General features: G+C 37.8%; 2 long non-coding RNA genes across 2 annotated transcripts; both read left to right on the plus strand.

Moving 5' to 3' along the window:
• Positions 1–2,387: 2,387 nt before the first annotated feature.
• On the plus strand, positions 2,388–3,716 carry LOC147480256 (uncharacterized). Its single transcript, XR_015204537.1, has 3 exons — positions 2,388–2,477; positions 2,578–2,642; positions 3,648–3,716. It is a non-coding gene; the product is annotated as an uncharacterized LOC147480256 (long non-coding RNA).
• Positions 3,717–4,283: 567 nt separating this feature from the next.
• LOC147480257 (uncharacterized) lies at positions 4,284–4,989 on the plus strand. The gene is made up of 3 exons (XR_015204538.1): positions 4,284–4,418; positions 4,583–4,647; positions 4,749–4,989. It is a non-coding gene; the product is annotated as an uncharacterized LOC147480257 (long non-coding RNA).
• The last annotated feature ends 6,510 nt before the right edge of the window (positions 4,990–11,499 follow it).

Here is an 11,499-nt window from a genome sequence, read left to right on the forward strand (position 1 = left end):
GGAAATGAATTGAAAACATGAAAGGAAAATTGATTAAAATATTAAAATGAAAGGAAGCAAACAAGATTGAAGATTAAAACAAAGAACAAGTAAAAAACAAGATTGAAATGAAACAAAAAACAAGTAAATAACAAGATTGAAATGAAATAAAACAACAAGAAAATAAAAACATGAATTAAAAAACATGACAAGAAATTAAACAAACCAAATGGTTTGGATCCTAAGATAATGGATGGGTTCTCTCTCCCTTGCTTTTTGCTTATATACCCTTACTTTTGCCTTTAACAGATTTGCCCTCTCCATTACAAACTAGACACCTCACCCCTTCACTTTTGTTTTTGCTTTTTGGTTTCTTCGTGACCAAGGTAGGTTTAGGGAGAAAGTATTCATAATTTGAAATAAGGGCCTCCATCTTTGGTCTTCTGATTTGAAGACTTTGACTGGTTGACTTTTACTTTTTCAGCACTTTTCCATAGCAGCTACTGGTCTTCACAATAACCGTGATTAAGTCTCTATTAGGTGCTAAGACGCAGCTTTTATGATAAGTGGTCTGAAATACTCCTTAACCTGAAAAAAGCAATAAAAGCTATGAGTTGTCTTTTCGTTAAGTGTAAGAGGAACTGTAATGCAGCAATATACGGATAATAAAACCCACATTTGGGAGCTGATCACTTCACATAGCTACTCCCTAGTTTAGTTGTAATTAGGGTTCTCTTCTCTCCCCCTTTCTTTAGTGTAGAGTAGGTTAGTGTAGTTTAGGGGATTAGCTTAGTATTTATTCAATTCTTCTTTACATTATGTCTTTACATTATTATCTTAGTTTAATTAATCGAATGATATTAGGCTAATCCCCCCATTAGAGGGTGTGATTATGAAGCCTAATGAGGAATAGATTGTTAAGTAGAATTATTTAATTGTGTATGTATTTCAATGAGTTTAATTTATTGTATAACTTCTAAAATAAGCATATAGTAAATTAAACTAGGGATTGTTATGATTAAGTCGAGAGATTTGGTTGTAATAATCATACATGTTAGTAATAATGATTATAGAGATGTAGGTTGTTGCTAGGGATGATAAAGTTTGAGGCTTTAGGTTGGATCATTGCGTAAAAACCTAAAGACGATCTCTTTTCAATGAATAATTTGATTCTTGCATGAAACTAAAATCATTAGGTGGATTTATTACTCCTCTCTATTATCTTTCTCATAGTCAAATCTACTATTTCTTCACCTTCAATTTACTGTTTCGGTAGTATAATTTAATCTAGTTATCAAATGGCGCCACTTGCCAACTTGTTTGTTTACGTATTGCGTGTTTAGATTATAAAAATTGTTTTTACTATTCCAAACACAACACTGAAACCACTGTTCGCAATTTCTTCAAATTTTTCTGCTACTATTTTAGTGCATTCGAGTTGCGCAACCAACTCCTTACCATCCCGTGACCTGACCCTAAAAATTTCAAACCCTAGTTTTAATTCACGAGTGTGCGCGCGCCCTCTATTTGCCTTTGAACAGCGAGACCCACATTCTACTCCTTAGGTGCGACCCGCGCCCAATTTGCCTTATTTCTAAGCGCGCACGCACCCTAGTTTAATTAGCTAATTTTTTTTTTTTTTTATATTAACTACAATATTATCTCACGAGTACAGTACAGTACTCGTATGCTACTACCTACAAAATTTTAAAAATTAATATTTTTCATTTTATACGGTGTCTAGAAAACTCAAAGAATTGGGGTTTTCTAATTAAGGAAGGTGCACGCATGGACAACCTCCCTTAATTCTTAAGTGGCCTGGCCGTTGGTTTGATACAAAAAAATTAATTAATATTAGTTAGTAACCCCACCCACTACCGGAGCCCGTTTTACAGGCTTGACATCCAGGCCCAACAAGAAGCCCATAGTCACTACAATAGAAAGGGTCTTTTGGAGCGCATCCTTTTGCAACGCCAAAAAATTGTTACTAAAAAGGGTCTTTTGCAACGCCTTTAAGTGCTGCAAAAAGTTTGTCGTGTTATCTAACCCAACTCACTTGGGACTATTTGTTGAGACGCCAATGGAGTGGCAAATGTTCGCAATTAAATATTTCTCAAAATCAAAAAAATATATTTTTTTGAAGAAATTTATTATTTACAACATTGGAGGTGCTATTATACTGTAAGTACTATGTTGCAACGCCTTTACTGTTGTAATAGCTTTTTATGAATATAAAAAATTTATTAGGAATGACTGTGATGCAATGCAGTTGGCGTGGCTAATGGGCTTTTCATGGGCGGATTTTGCTGTTTTCACACGAAATGTTTGTCACTGGGCTAGTTTGTTTGAAGTCCAGGCGCTTTTAATTAAAACTAAAAAACTTAAAATTGACACTTTTGACTAAAACTAAATCATTAGCGAAAAAAAAAAAACTAAAACGAAAAAAACTTTAAGTTGAAAAACCCTCCACTGTCGCAGCTCCATTCAACAAAATGAAGGCTCCATCTCAAAACCTATTTGCTTAGATATTAAATGAAATCCGTAGATAGATTTTTCTTTCTAAATCTTAATGTTTATTTTATCGTGTCTTTTTTACAGTTGAATAGCGCCAATCCAACCACTGGTTGCTAGAAAAAGATCGAAATCGTTGATGGCCAGAAGTTGTAAGTTAATCTCTCCATTTGTTGATTTACGGATACAATTAGTGGCTTTTGCAGTTGCATTTTCAATTATCTATTGTTCGTTGATGGCTGGTTTTTATGTTTGCGTAAATCCTGCTGTTTATTGGGTATTGCTTGTGTCTACTATCCGTGGTTAACTTTCAGAAGGTTTATAGGGCTTTAGCTTAGTTGTATGTTTATTTTTTTTGTACATTCTTGGTAATTTTGAGTATAGGTCTGAGTTCTCACTGAATTTTACATTTTCAGCAAGTTAGGTAGTGGAAATGGAACCCCAAGCCAATTCAAGTTTGTCATTTTACTCTTCCTATTGATAAATTACCCCTTACCTTTAAACTATTGAGTCAAAGGGCTACCTTAATAGGCTAATACATCCTCAGTTTCTATTGGGGATGTCATTCGGGTAAACTAGCCATTCTATGTTTCTTTTTGTACTGGTTTCAGATATATTTTCTTCAATTGAAGAATATTTATCAAATGTTTGCACCCTTATCATATCATTTAGTGATATTCTCAGCATAATCAGTGAGGTATTGGGTGTTAAAATCTTTTGCTTCATAATACCTTTTTGTAATCAAGTACAGATAAATTTATACAAGTACGTACTAAGCATGATCTACAATATCTTTTTTGACGGGGTTAGTGTATACTATAGCTACAAATATGATGGCCTTCAAGTCGTAGATGCTTATCTTATGACATCTATGTTTCTGTGCGAGGTAGTGAGGTACTTGTGTTTTGGTCTTTGCTTGCTTATTTCAAGATGGAGATTTGACACAATTAAGTAAATATTATTAATCTCTACATATGAAATTTTTCGGTCAAGAGCTTATATGATTGTTTGATGAAGCAGGCAGATTACAATTGCTCCTTGTTCTCATCGTTTCTGCCTCTTACCCATTATTTTATCTTGTTCAATTCAAACTATATTGGTAGAGTAACGTTAGGCATAAATATAGTTAAGCCATGATGCAAGTTGCGGTCTTACAGATGTTGGCAGAGAACGTAGAGACACTAACAAAATCAATGGATGATGAAGCTAAGAAGATGCAAAGGGTAGTTCTTTGCAAAGGGAGATCTTTGAGAGCTTCCATATCGTGGAGAAGGAACAATTCATAATTGCTCCCAAATGAGTTATGTGTAATGGCACTCTTCGTGGTGTTTCTACATGTTAAAGCTAAATAATCTTACAGTTTGCTTTACTATTTTTTGTTCATTTTGGCATCAAAAATCTGAACTGTTGTTATCTTTTCTAGCTTCTATGTGATCTAACGATAAAACTTGAGATCTTACGCCCATGACTAGAGATCAATCTCAGGGATCACAACTTTATTATATGAATCGATCAGACCATTAAATAACTGCCATTTTTCTCCTTTCGCTACTATATCTATCTATCCATTTCATAATTATTTTGCAATCTTTTCTTTTTATGTAGTGCTCTCTCTACTATATCTATTTATTCATTAAATAACTTAAGTTTGATGCAAAAGCTCAATGGTTTTGTATTGTCATGCTACCTAATTTAACTTCCAGGTCCTAGTAGCTACAGATCCTTGTATGCCATTTACTTTTAAACATAGCTCCTTGCAGACCTGAGTTCAACAGCTGGTTTGCTTTTTGCAGAATGGACTGGAAATATAATATTTAGAGCACAACAGTCCTTTGCAGAACGTCTATGTTATCTGGTATGGAGTCCAACATTCATACTAGTAATGGGAAGACAAGGTCCCTTCATTACTTTGTCATATGTAATTGGAGGTATCTTTATGCTTTTGTTAATCTATCTGATCCGTTTGCTAAATTTCGATGTTTTTGGGACTCATTGTAGAAGCCTACAACAATATAAGTATTTGATAAATTTGATCATGTAAGTAAAACTTTTTACGTCCTTGATTGGTTATTGATAAATTAAGTTGCAACAGGATGGGGACTTTGACCAATTGGTTGTTGTGATTTTTCTACATGCTAGGTCTATAAGTTTGATTTGGTAAACATATTTTCACATGCATTGATTACTTCGAGTGCATTTTAGCTTTGTTACTTGTTCAGATAAGTTTACTTACTTCTTTTTTAAATTCGTTGTACCAGATTGGTCGATTTGTTGCCGGTAGATTGTTCATGAAGAAAACATGGATGGATGCTGTTCAAATTGGCAGGTTATGGACATTTGAGAACTTTGCTAAAATCTCATTTTGAAGAATTTTTCTAATTTAGTTGATTGCTATGAAAGTTATGTGATACAATGTATTAATTGTGTGGTTACTTTTGACAATTTTGTAATAGATGATCTATTGATCTAAATTAATGAAATATATTTTGTTATGGTTCATGGTGTTGTTATTGTTTTCTACATAAATTGCATTAGGAAGAATTCTGCACATTCAAAAGAATCAAAATATAGTGTAAAATACAGGTGTTTTGACCATTGGCAATTAAAACACTCCTTTTGCAACGCTTTGTATATAGCAATAGGGTTGCTTTTAGCAACGCCGAAGGTGCTGATAAAAGTTACCTTTTTGCGATGCTGTTTGGTGTTGTTAAATTTTTTTTTTTGAGACGCTAGTCGTTGCAAATAGTTTGAAATATTTTCAAAACCAATTTAATTTTTAAAAATGAAGTAGCGACGCACATAAACTATTAGCAATGAAGTGAGGCGTTGCAAAAGACTAGAAGTTTTTGCAACGCCGTTGTATGCGTTGCAATTGATCATTTGTGACCCACTTTTTAGCAATGCCTTTGCGACACCTAGTTTGGCGCTGCAATTGATTAATTCTGACGCTTTTTCATACAATTAGCGACAGGGTATTGGCGCTACAAATGAGCCTTTATGTTGTAGTAAGTAAAAAAGACTGAACAATATTCTTAAATTTTAGCACTAATAAGGGTAAACTTTCTACAGGACTTCACAATCCACATCGTGTACCCAGACAAGTACTTGTATAATTGCTCCAGTAACATAGACGTGCTTCAAGGCTGTTGAAGATGCTATTTATATGCGTAGCAAGGATACTCCAGGTAACACCTTTATACATCCTCGAATCTACTGTCAGAAGATTATATTTCTAGTAATAATCAGGCTAATTTTTGCATGCTCATTAGGAATTGCCTATTAACCTTAAAACTTGCATGAGATCAAGATCTGGTACGCATAAACCTGCCTTATTTATTTATTTATTTATTTTAAACAACTTGGGGTTAAGGGGACCCCAACCTTTATTAATTCAATTCAAATTCGCTAGTACAACTTATCTTCTTTATCCCCTTAGATCAGTTCACTAAGTTTTTTATCCATAGGGGAGATGAAGTACATACATTGATTACAACAAACATTTCTATGAGTACTACAGTTGCTACTAACTCTAGACAAGTAATCTGCCACCTGATTCACTTCCCTGAGGACATGTTGAAATATGACCTCTTCACATTTTGCTTGCTCAGCCTCAATTTGAGCAACAAGATTCCTAACATACCATGGAGGTGCTTCCTTCTTGTTCAATACCTGAATCGCTCTATGTGAGTCAGATTGCACTTATACTCTCTTCAACTGCCTTGCTGTCACGCCTTCTAAGCCTTTAAGAATCCTGAGTAACTCTTGATGAATGACTGAGCCTCGTGAAAAGTTCCCACTAACTGCCATGATGATATCACCATTCTGATCCCTTAATGCTCATTCATAGCCTGCACTTCCATTTTTCAATGAACCATCTGTATTAAGAGTCAACATGTCCACATCAGCTGCCTTCCACTTGACCCACTGTTCATCTCGCTGCTAGAAATTCACATTAATTCCTAGCTGTAACAGGACAGTACGAGTAGCTATATCATCCTTTACCTCTTGAAGTGATTTACCCAAGTAGACTTTCATCATGTTCAGTGCCTTACAATTGACTGCATCAGCAGTGAAGAATCGCTTCCCCTTCAGCCTCCAATTCCTCTCGGTCTAGATGGCTTGAATAGCAGCACAAGTTAATGCCCTCAACACTTCAGACGCCATAGAATTAGGCCTACAGATGCGCATAATGTAGTACTATTCATCATGTGAGTTGTGCACTCTCCCAGGTAATCCCATCGCTTCTTTGAAACTTTGCCACACCAATTTCGAGAATGAACAGTCAAAGAAAAGGCGTGCCGAACTCTCTTCCTGCATATCACATAAACAACATCTCGAGGTTCTGATCACTTTCTTCACTCGTAGTCTGTTCTGGGTCGGTAATGAATTAGAGAACAACTGCCATACAGTGAATGAGTGCTTCGGCACATACAACTTTCCCCACACAATCTTATACCACTTCACTTTACTTCTTACCTGCTTGAGGACAGCATAGGCTGATGAAGCTGAATACTTTCCTGAACTCGATGAGGTTCAAACGACTTGATCTTCTGGTAAATATGAGTTAATCTCTGTGTTCATAATCCACTCCTTCACTTCACATTCAGGAAGATACATAATACGCCTTTCCCAGCGCCCATTCTCAATCACTGAACTAACTAGTGCCTCAAACGACACTACCTCTGCAAGGACTGATTTAGGAAGAGAATTCAAAAAAAGGGGACCAAAGCACCAAGGGTCTTGCCAGAAACTAGTACCACTACCAATGGCTATGACATGTCTGAAATACTTCCATGTGGTTTCTTGGTTCTTCATGATCCCTCTCCACACCCATGGACAGTCATTTGGAGCTTTCATGTTCCAAAAATGCTTTTGTATGATATGATTGTCCCAAGCCCACTTTACCCACAAACAATCAGCCTTTTGGGCCAATTTCACCACCATTTCGCAATAGGCAGCTTTGTTCCAAACACATGGATCCACCAATCCAAGGCCTCCCTGTTCTTTACCGAGTCTGAGTGTAAAGTGGCTTGCATGGTGTATTTTCCGTTCCATGCTCGGTCCTGTCTAGATGAACCTGTTGCATATCTTCGCCACTTTGTCAAGAACTGTTCTAGGAAGAACAAATGTAGCTGCCCAATAGTTTTGGAATGAAGAGAGTACCGACTTCACAAGTTGCACTCTACCCACTCTGTTCAAATCCTTATTCTTCCAGTTCGAGATTCTACCAGTAATCTTCTCTATGAGTTGCAAACATTCTCGTATCCCAAGTCTAGTAGCTATGAGAGGTAATCCCAAATAAGTTACTGGTGTGGTTACCAGAGAGATGTTCATAGCCGCTGCTAGTTCTAGCCCTTCCGCTTCAGTCATACTCCCAGTCAAGAGAGTTGTCTTTATATTACTGAGATGGAGCCCTGTAGCTTTAGAGAACGATAGCAAGATGTCCTTGATAGCCATAATGGATTCCATGTTACCTTTACAGAACAGGAGTACATCATCCGCAAAGCAAATGTCAGATATGGCCAGCTTCTTACACTTTGAGTGGGCTGAAATTCTTTTCGACTGTAGTCCCTAAAGCAAAAGAGCACTCAAGATTTCCATAACAAGCACAAAGAGGTATGGTGACACCCTTGTCTAAGCCCTCTCTTCCCTTGAAAGTATCCTTCTGGCGACCCATTCACCATCACCGAGTAGAAAGGAGAAGCATAGCACATCTGGAGCCATTCAATGAATAATTTAGGGAACTTGAACTTGTAAAGGATAGTTTCAAGTGCTTGCCAAGAAACTGAATCATTGGCTTTCTGGATGTCCAGCTTTATCGCGCATCTTTTCTGCCCATTCTTCCTTGAGTACCCTCTCAGAAGCTCATGCGCCTAGAGAAGGTTAACCTAAATAGATCTTCCAGGAACAAATGCAGATTAGGAGCATGAAACCAACGATGAAATACAACTCTTCATTCTATTTGTTAGCATTTTAGAGATGCATTTATACACAATGTTACAACATGCAATAGGCCTAAAAGAAGAAACATGAGTGTCATTTTTCATTTTAGGAATAATACTAAAAAATGTAGAGTTTATACCTCCTGTAATATGCTTATGGATAAAGATGTACTTTATAGCTTTAATGAAATCCTCTCCAATGGTATCCCAACTTTTCTTGAAAAAACAAGCACTAAATCCATCCGGACCTGGGGCCTTATTATCATCTATTTCAAAGAGTGCTTCCTTGATCTCCGTATCACTAATCGGGGCAACTAAGAACTGGCTAGTACCATGATTTACCTCAGCCACTTGTACACCATTCAGAAATTCAGTATCACAATATGCCGAAGAAGTCACCCTAAGCAAATCTTTGTAATATTCTATGAAAGCTTCCGCCACTGGATTTTTCCTTCTCTACTAGTATCTTGCACATCAGTGATACTCCACACATGGTTTCTGGTTTGTTTCTCCTTTAGAGTATTGAAGAAAAATGCACTACACTTATCCCCAAAGCTTAGCCAGTCAATATCAGTTTTATGGTACAGCTCTGCTTCCTCCAATTTAATTAAGAGACACAACTTCTCCCTTAAACTGTAATCCTGTGCACTAAGAGAAATATTTAGAGGGCTTTGGTTAAGCCTTTCTTGAATCTCTCTCAATTTTGTACTTGTTTCCGCCACTAGCCTCTGAGTGTCATTCCGAAAAGATCTTGCCCAACCCTTCAACAAACCTTTTAAACTTTTGAGCTTTCGTGATAACATGAAAGGAGGGCTCCCATGATCAGCTTTATCCCAGCTTATTTTAACAGTAGGCACAAAATCCTGGTGCAAAGTCCAAACATTATAGAATTGAAAAGGAGGATGCTTTCTATCTACCGCCAAAAAGGTCATAACCACCGGGCAATGATCAAAAAGAACTTGAGTGAGAAACTCAACCTTTGTTGCTAAAGGAATAGAAGTCCAAGTAGCATTTATCAGACATCTATCGATTTTTGACCACTTCCTGATGCTATCACCACCACTATTCCATGTATAAAAGCTACCAGAAGCTGCATGATCAAACAGACCTACTACATTTAGGCAGCTTGCAAAATGCAGAGTTTCCCACGGGTGAACAGCTTTGTCACCAGCCCTCTCAAAGGAAAAGAGAACATTGTTAAAGTCTCCCATCATACACCAAGGTCCTTGGGTTCCCACACTTATCGCCTTCAACTCTTCCCACAAAAGAAGCCTATCTTGACTTTTGTTACTCGCATATATAACAGTTAAGGAGAAACAAAACCCATGCTGTAAACTGGTGACCTTGCAGTGGATGAACTGTGCTCCTTCCACTTCTCTCTGTACATTCAAAATACTAGTATCCTATGTAAGCCATACTCTTCCATGTTCATCACTTGAGTAACTATGTATGACTGGCCATGATGGGCAAACCAGACTAGTAATATTGATATAGTTCTCCATCTTTACCTTCGTTTCCAAAAGACCCATGCAACTGATCCTGTTATCCGTAAAGAACCTATTCAATTCCCTCGCTTTAATGATATCATTTAACACCCTTACATTCCAACTACACACTCTTATTATTGGGGAAAAAAATAATGTTTAGTGACCTCATCATTTACCATGACCTTTGGCCCTACCCCTACCTCTCTTCCTAGAGGCTGTTTGCTGTTCAGTGTTATTTTTCTTTTGTGCTCTAGTTTGGACTGATGAACTTTCTATAATCCTACTCAACGGATTAGGCGTGGGCTGGCTGTCACTGAACAACTCAGGTTCTGCATCTGATAAGTCATCATTTTCCATGTCAGCTAACTCCTCAAAGATATTTCTCGCAGCTATAAACTCACTAGCTGCAGGATGTTCAGTTCTGCAGAGAGGGATAGGCGGTGTTTGCACTACAACAAGTGCTAGTTCCTCTGGGTTTGTAGTATTCTTTGGGAAGGAGCATTCGACTCTTCCAGGTGGTACAAGTTGGATACTAGTACCTCCATGGTTACCCACCCCTTCGTGATCCTATTCCTCCGATGCTCGCTATGATTGCTCACTCCTACTTGACCTCAACACCTCGAGTTCACTACATGCCCCAGCACTAACTACTTGATGCCTACTCTCGTGTGAATCAACTACACTGACAATTGGTATTACTCCTTCTACTGCCCCCTGTTCACTGGTGTTCCCATTTTATGCCCAATGGCGCGCCCAATCGCGACCCTCGTGTTGGCTCTTCTCTACTAGCTCTTATACCATTAGTTTGCCCATTTTACCTTCGTGTCCACACCCTCGTGGTCCTTACTCCACACTGATTTGTGACATGCCCAAAATAGTTACATATTTCACAGGATAGCGGCTTCCATGGGTACTCTAGAGGGATGACAATTTCTCGAGCTCCTGCTTTAATCTTGATAGATTCTTTTTAATTGTGATTGACAGGGAATTCAATGCAAAATCGAGCAAAGGATAATCTTTTGTATTTAGCAGTCGCATCATCCATGAACTTTGGAGTCCCTCCAATCAAACTCGCGAGATATGATAGACCTTCAAAGGTCCACATCTCCTTTGGTATGTCCAATAGCTTTACCCAAACCGAAATAGTGGCCACCTCGTTTCTAAAGTTATCAGCCTCCACTGACCATGGCTTTATAACAAACACCCTACCCGCGATGAACACTGGTCCACTTTCCAAGACCATTTGCCGATCTTCAGAACTCGTAAAACTCATGTAAAACAGATCTTTATCGGTAGTAATATCAATCGACCCTTTCAATTTCCACCGTTTCTGTAGCACATCCTTTACCGTGGGAAAGACAACCTTTTATCCAGAAAATACCCCACCAGGTGCTCATCCCAGTACTTAATCCCTTGTTCAACTAGTTCAACAGGAACTTGGGCTACTCCATCAATGATTATGGGGGAGAATGACTTAAAGACTACATTAGACTCCTAAGCGCCCGTTCTACCAAACAGAGAACTCCACGAGTTCAGACGAGCACTCTCTTGGTTTGGAGTGCTAGAGCTTAGTCCTGGAT

This window comes from Coptis chinensis, chromosome 8 (assembly GCF_015680905.1).
Source record: "Coptis chinensis isolate HL-2020 chromosome 8, ASM1568090v1, whole genome shotgun sequence".
NCBI classification, from domain to species: Eukaryota; Viridiplantae; Streptophyta; class Magnoliopsida; order Ranunculales; family Ranunculaceae; genus Coptis; species Coptis chinensis.